The sequence below is a fragment of the Ochotona curzoniae genome, unplaced genomic scaffold (assembly GCF_017591425.1).
Source record: "Ochotona curzoniae isolate NIBS_2020 unplaced genomic scaffold, NIBS_Ocur_1.0 scaffold_2453, whole genome shotgun sequence".
Lineage (NCBI taxonomy): Eukaryota > Metazoa > Chordata > Mammalia > Lagomorpha > Ochotonidae > Ochotona > Ochotona curzoniae.
The window spans coordinates 21,689,460-21,697,476 of NW_024467094.1; positions in this window are offsets into that span (position 1 = coordinate 21,689,460).

Below are 8,017 nucleotides of genomic sequence, written 5' to 3' on the forward strand. Positions count from 1 at the left end.
AATATCCATCTTTCCACTCATATCTCTCAATTACTATTTTTTTTTTTTTTAAAGATTTATTTTTATTATTTTTTTTCATTGGAAAGGCAGATATACAGAGAGGAGAGACAGAGAGGAAGATCTTCCGTCCGATGATTCACTCCCCAAGTGAGCACAACGGGCCGATACTATGCCGATCCGAAGCCAGGAGCCTCTTGCGGGTCTCCCACGCGGGTGCAGGTTCCCAAAGCTTTGGGCTGTCCTCGACTGCTTTCCCAGGCCACAGGCAGGGAGCTGGAAGGGAAGCGGGGCTGCCGGGATTAGAACCGGCGCCCATATGGGATCCCGGGCGTGCAAGGCGAGGACCTTTAACCACTTGCGCCACCGCGCCGGGCCCAATTACTATTTTTTTTAAGATTTATTTATTTTATTGAAAAGGCAGATGTACAGAGAGGAGGAGAGACAGAGAGCAAGAGCTTCTGTCTAGCGATTCACTCCCCAAGAGGCCACAACGGCCAGTGCTGTGCCGACCCGAAGCCAGGAGCCAGCAACTTCTTTTCCTGTCTCCCACGTGGGTGCAGGGTCCCAAAGCTTTGGGCCGTCCTCGACTGCTTTCCCAGGCCACAAGCAGGGAGCTGAATGGAAAGTGGAGCAGCCGGGATTAGAACCGGTGCCTATGTGGGATCCCGGCGTGTTCAAGGCAAGGACCTTAACCATTACGCTATTGCGCCGGGCCTCCAATTACTATTTTTAAAATTCTGTTATTTGAAAGAGAATGAGAGAGAGAGCCAGCAAGAGTGAGACAGAGAAAGAGAAAGAATCTCCCAGCCATTGATTCACTCCCCAAATAGCCACAATGGTCGAGGCTGGACCAGGACGAATGCAGGAACCAGGAACTCTGGCCTGTTCTCCTGTATGGGAGGCAAGGGGCCCAGTACTAGGGCTGTCTTCTGCTTTCTCCTAGGTGTGCTAACAGGAAGCTGGATCAGAAGTAGAGCAGCCGGGACTGGAATCAGCTTCGGAACAGCAGAAATAAAAAACTGCAATACAACAGTTGAAAGATAACATTTTAGCAGGAGAGAAGAAAAAATGAAGAGAAAATTTCCAATAAACAATACACAAAAGTATTCCTTAGAACTAAAGAATTTGAATTTACAACTGATTCAATCCTCTCAGTACAATCAGTAAAAGAATCAGAGCCAAGCTATTCTTTAAAAAAAAAAAAAGGTACAGAAATCTTAACAGAGTTCAGGTCTGTATGCTTGGTTCCTTTTACCTTCTCTTCACTGTCAGAGCAGGAGAGCGGGACTGCTCCAGTTTCTCTGGCTTTCAATCAAATATGAGGGTAGAATTCAGATAAGCTAAATGATGGGGGAATTTCCAGCCTAACAATGACCAAAAATCCCTGGAAGACAGCTTTGTACCAGATCCAGCATAAGGCCAGTAAACATTTTCAGGACATGCTGGATAGTAAATATTTATAGCTTTGAGGGTCACGTGGTCTCAGTCATGAGTATTCACTCCACTGAGTACCAGAGCCACGTAGCCAATACTCACACAAAGCAGTTTGGCTGTATCCAGGCCAATTTTATTTATGGCCATTGAAATGTGAAGTTCCGTATGATTTTCTTGTGTCACAAACTATCATAGATTTTTTTGGATTTTTTTTTCCCAAATATTAAGGTTGTAAACCATTCCTAGTTTACAAACCCTCTAAAGCCAGTAGTTTAACAACCAACCAGTACAGTGGTTTGCCTGACCTCTGACCTGGTCTGCAATCAGTGAAGGCACCAGCAGGATGGACAGTTCATCCATTGTATGCAAGCCTTCTAGGTGCTGGTACAGTGTGCCACCAGCATTCCATATGTGCACTGACTCATGCCCCAGCTACTGTACTTCCAATGCAGCTCTCTGCTTACAGTTTCGGAGAGCAGCAGAACCTGGCCCAAATCATTGGGACCCTGCTCCCATACAGAAGACCCAAAAGAAGCTCCTGGTTCCAAGCTTCAGATCAACCTAGGTCTGGCTGGTGCAGGATTGTGAGGAATGAAACAGCAGATAAAGACCTCCTCTCTTCTATCTCTCCTCTCTATAAAAACCCGCCTTTTCAGGGCCCAGGTTGCCTGGCCCAAATCTGTGGGCCTGTGCGTGCAGAGGGTGCTGGGTCCATGAATCCAGGGGCCAGGGGTCCAGTGGGGCCCAGGTCACTAGCCTGGGCCGTTGGGCCCTCCTATGAAAACTCATCCTCAGTGGAAAAGACAGAGCAGTTGATGGCAGGTCTTGATGCACATGGAGGTTATGGCAGCCCATTGCAGCCTGCAGTGGACATCTGGTACCATAGCAGAGGAAGGAGAACAGAGCAAATTAGACAACTACCCCAACCAAACAATGACAGCAAAAATCTGGGTGAATAGACTCCAAGGTTGACTGTATCAGCTAATGGACAGTGGAGGGGGCAGATCAACAGCATTTCAGAACTATTGAAATCACTTGGGCAGAACCCTTGGAGTGTGCACCACATTAGGACCCTTGGTTGATATGCGTTGGCTATTCCTCATTCCTGAGTACTGGGGTGGTTGGGAGGTTGGGTATGGCTTTTTCCTTATCTATTCCCTTCCTCCAGTTACAGGAAGAAGAAATAGAAAATTTAGAAACAATAATCACACCCACTTTTCTCTATACCTCAATCCTTCTCATCCTGATCAACAATGTAAACATCATGGCCTGGCACAATAGTGTAGTGGTTAAGGTCCTCACCTTGCATGCCCAGGATCCCATATGGGCGCCAGTTCTAATCCCGGCAGTTCCACTTCCCATCCAGCTCCCTGTCTGTGGCCTGGGAAAGCAGTCGAGGACGGCATAAAGCCTTGGGACCCTGCACCCGTGTGAGAGACCTGGAAGAAGTTCCTGCATCCTGGCTTTGGATTGGCTCATCTCCAGCCGTTATGGCCACTTGGGGAGTGAATCATCGACAGAAGATCTTCCTCTTTGTCTCTCTTCCTCTCTGTATATCTGACTTTGCAATAAAAAATAAATCTTTAAAAAAAATGTAAACATCATCAAAAAGGTTTTTTTTAAAGGAAATACAGAAAAGTCAATAAACTGTCTAACTTCCATTAAAAAAATTCTGCATTTCAAATAACAATAAAAAAAATAGTCTCAGGCCTGGTGAGATAGCCTAGTGGCTAAATCCTTGCCTTACATGCACCAAGATCCCATATAGTTGCCATTTCATGTTCTGGCTGTTCATGTTCATGTTCTACTTCCCATCCAGTTCCCTGCCTGTGGCCTGGGAAAGCACTGGAGGATGACCAAAAGCCTTGGGACCCTATAACCACTTGAGAGACCCATTAGAAGCTTCTGGGTCCTGGCTTCAAATCGGTTTAGCTCCAGCCTTTATGGCTATTTGGGGAGTGAACCAGTGTATGGAAAATCTTTCTGTCTTCTCTCTGTAAAGTTGACTTTCCAATAAATAAATGTTTTTTAAAAAATAGTCTTCTAATTAAACACAGCAAACAGCACATGCAGAATTAAGAGAATATGAGATTACTTCAAAAGTTTGAGGAAAGTAGACTCAAAACGTGTTCATTTAGGTACAAAAATTTTTGAAGTCAATGCAGGTTTTACACATTATGTGTTTTGTTTCTTTTTTTTTTTAAGATTTATTTATTTTTTATTGGAAAGGCAGACATAGAGAGGAGAGAAAGAGAGGAAGATCTTCCATCCGATGGTTCACTCCCCAAGTGGCTGCAATGGTAGGTGCTGTGCTGATCCAAAGCCAGGAGCCTCCTCCGGGTCTCCTATGTGGGTTCAGGGTCCCAAGGCTTTGGGCTGTCCTCAACTGCTTTCCCAGGCCCAAGCAGGGAGCTGGATGGGAAGCGGGGCTGCCGGGATTAGAACCGGCACACATATGGGATCCCGGGCACGTTCAAGGCTAGGACTTTAACCACTTGCGCTATCACACCAGGCTGTCTTTATTTTTTTTTTTAAAGATGTATTTATTTTTATTTGAATGGCAGATAGGATTTACAGAAAGAAGAAGAGACAGAGAGAAAGATCCTTTGTCTGCTAGTTCACTCTCCAAGTTGCTGCAATAGCTGGAGTTCAGCTGATCTGAAGCCAGGAGCTTCTGGGTCCCCCATGTGGATGCAGGGGCCTAAGGCTTTTCTCTTCTGATTTCCCAGGCCACAAGCAGGGAGCTGGAAGGCAAGTGGAGAAGCTGAAACATGAACTGGTGCCTATATGGGATCCTGGTACTTGCAAGGTGAGGATTTAGCCCTGACTCACCACACCGGAATCTTTAATGTGCATTTTCCATGAACTTTTCACAGTCCCCTTGAGCATCAAGTCTGTCAGGGTAGAAAAGCAGAGTTTGAAATCATTCTTATATTAGTGTTCCATTCAAAAAGAATCAGCTCTTTCAAAAAGGAAAATAAATTTCCACATTAAACAGATCAGAGTATCAGAGGACTCAATAAACTAAAATTTGCTCTATTGTCATCACCGTATTAAAAACATTAGGTACCCTGCCCTTTTATTTGATTAACTGATCAACTGAATGAGCTTTTCTGTTAACTTTTAAAGACTTATGTATCTGAAAATCAGAGTTATAGACAGACAGGGAGAGACAGAAATCTGCCATCCAATATTTTACTGCTTGGATGGCCCAAGCTGCCAAGTGCCGGGCCAGGCAGAAGCCAGAAGCTGGGAGCATCATCGGAGTCTCCCCATGTGGGTGGCAGAGGTCCAGATACTTTATCTTGTGCTGCTTTTCTCAGGCATAGTAGCAGGGAGCTGGATCATAAGTGGGGCAGCCAATATACAAATTGGAGCAGATAAGGGATGCTGACCTCACAAGCGGCGGATTTACCTAGTATTCCACAAAGCTATTCCCTCTGTGAATTTTGGAAGTTATACTTTTCCTCTTTCCAAGAAATAATAAGACATTTCAATTCCTTTTTCTAGGTTTTGTGAGATTCCAATCGATAACACTGTAGTTAGATGTTCATTCTTTGGTGATTCCTCAAGACATTTTTCAAATTTTTATTGAAAAATACCCTTCCTTTCTTTTTATTAGATTTCTTTGAAAAGACTTCAAAAATTGTTATGGAAAAGTATTGGAAGGGGCCCAGCACGGTAGCCTAGTGGCTAAAGTCCTTGCCTTGAAAGCGCCGGGATCCCATATGGATGCTGGTTCTAATTCCGGCAACTCTGCTTCCCATCCAGCTCCCTGCTTGTGGCCTGGGAAAGCAGTTGAGGACAGCCCAAAGCCTTGGGACCCTGTACCCACATAGGAGACCCGTGGAGGCTCCTGACTTCTGATCAGCGCAGCTCTGGCCGTTGTGGCTGCTTAGGGAGTGAACCAGTAGACAAAAGATCTTCCTCTCTGTCTCTCCTCCTTTCTATATATATATCTGACTTTATAATAAAAAGAAAAAAAGTATTGGATGGTTTCCTTATCCAGCAAATAAAACCCAAATCCTTTAGCATGCCTCTCTCTCTCTCGACTTATTTATTTTTATTGGAAAGGCAGATATATAGAGATGAAAGCCAAAGATCATCTCTCCGCTGGTTCACTCCCTAAGTGGCCCCAAAGCCGATGCAAACCCAGGAGCCAAGAACTTCTTCTGGGTCTCTCACATGGGTTCAGGAACCCAAGGCTTTGAACCAACCATCCTCCATCGCTTTCTCATGCCACAAGCATGGAGCTGGATGGGAAGTGGAGCAGCTAGACATACAAACCAGTGCCCATATCATACACGGAAGGAAGATTAGCCAATCCAGCTATTGCACTGGGCACTCAGCATGCCTTTTCACATACTGCTACAGGGCCCTTTGCAGCCTTATCACTTCTAGAGATGAGTAATTGGCACTTCAGTGTACTAAGCAGCAGATATTATCTACAGTGCCATAAACCTTTCAGTATATCAAACACCAGGATCTCTCAATGACTTCCACAATCCTGCTGCAGAAGATGGGCAGGTGCAAGAGTGAGGTGGTGCTCCAGGGATGGCCCTGGGCACCTCAGCTACTGCTGTAATAAAAATATACTTAAAACAAGCTCTCAAGGAAAATAAATAAATCTTCAAGAAATAAATCTTTAAAAAACAAAGTCAGAGTCAGAGAGAAAGGGAGATTCTTCCACAGGGGATATTAGTGTTGCAGGTGGCTTAACATGCTATGTCAACACATCAAAAGCTTCTTTCAACTTTTGGAAAGGCAGAGAGCCAGAGAAAAAGATTCTTCCAACCACTGGTTCATTTCCAATTTCACCCAAGGGCCTGGGCTGCTCCAGACTAAAGCCAGGAGCCTGGAATGCTATCTGGGTCTCCCATAAGAGTGGCACAGCCTCCAATATGCAAATCATCTGCTGGTTTCCTGGCTGCATCAGTAGGGTTGATTTGGAAGTGGAGTAGTTGGGACTCGAACCCATGGTCATATGGGATACTAGTGTCACAGGTGGCAGCTTAACTTGCAGTGTCCCTTATGATTTCTGTCTTCATGTGTGTCATCCTTCTGACCTGAAACTTTCTGACTAACGACAGAGTATGTTTTATTCACTTTTGTTTCTTCAGCAGCTAGAATCCAGCAGCCACTAAATAATGCTTCATTCAGTAAATGAATGAAAGAAATCATTCTCTGAGAGTTAGCCCGTGAAAGTTTTCGTTTTAGTTAAGGAATATGCATTGATAAAATTAATTCTGAGATATCTCCTGGTCAAGGTTTTAGTTTGTCAAATCATATCATATCTTTATATGATTAAAGGATGGGCCCCCAACTACTTTCCAATAGAACATTCAATAAATAACAGAGTAGAAATTACAATTTGTGTGCGTGCGTGTGCATGTTTGGCAGGCTGCTTCTGTTAAAACCACACCCTGTGATAGGAACACTCTTTGAACAGGGGCACTACCAAGGTGTGGCAATAACGGAAGGGAAGAACAGTTTACTTCATTATTTTTCTCCTACAAAACAGTTGTATGGAGGTCTTCCGTCAAGCAATTTCTACCATCGGGCCAACTGACTCTTCTGAAACACACTCAGAGCCCCATCAACTTATATTCAGTTTTATTTCTTGTGCCTGAGTTCCTGCTTTGTCTATCACAAGAGATGACAAGTGTCTATAGAGTCCCGTGTACAACAGTATGAAGGCGCATAATAAACTAGACACACTTTGAAAATCGACCCTCAGAATGGCAAAGGCTCTTAAGACTATATGAAGGAGGAATCAACACAGCAGCTTTATGGCTACATCCTCCCCTTGAAAACCCTAGGATCCCATATGGGTGCGGGGTGAAGTCCTGACGGTCCCACTTCCCATCCTGCTCCCTGTATATTGCCTGGGAAAACAGTAGAGAATGGCCAAAGCCTTGAGACCCTCCCTGTACCCACGTGGGAGACCTGGAAGAAGCTCGGGTCGGCTCTGCCCATTGTGGCCATTTGGGGAGTTAACCAGCAGATAGAAGATCTTTTTGTCTCTTCTCTTTGTAAATCTGACTTTCCAATAAAAATAAGTAAAGGTTTTTAAAAGATTATACGAAGGAACACAGTACGACATGCAGGCAAGAATAGTGTGTTATTAATGTTTAACCTAATAATCACCGGTGGGGGTGTTCTCCTTAGTATAACGGATAAGACATTCTGGGTGGAGCCAGGGAACTTGCATTTGTAACAGGAGACCAGGTGTTAGCGGCACCTTTAGTCTACGGATTCCCTTTGGGAAGCAAAGCTGTTGTGAAAAAAAAAAAGTGCAGAAGGAAGTGAGAAGCTCTGCTCCTGAACATAGTTTGCGGGATGTTAAAAAGCAGTAGGGCTGGGATGCAGCCAAGCCGGGCACTTCTTCCCCAGACCCAAACCGCCCATCCACAACCACCTCCTCCGCCTCTCCTCGGAGTCCGGATTAAAGTGTTCACCTCCTTTAAACCCTAAGAACACGAGAAGCCGGCCCGGCTGACGGGAGACGCAAACGCAAATAGCAAGGAATCGCCCCAGCACTTACTAGTCTAAGAGCCTGGGGACGAGCCGCAGTCCGGGCCCT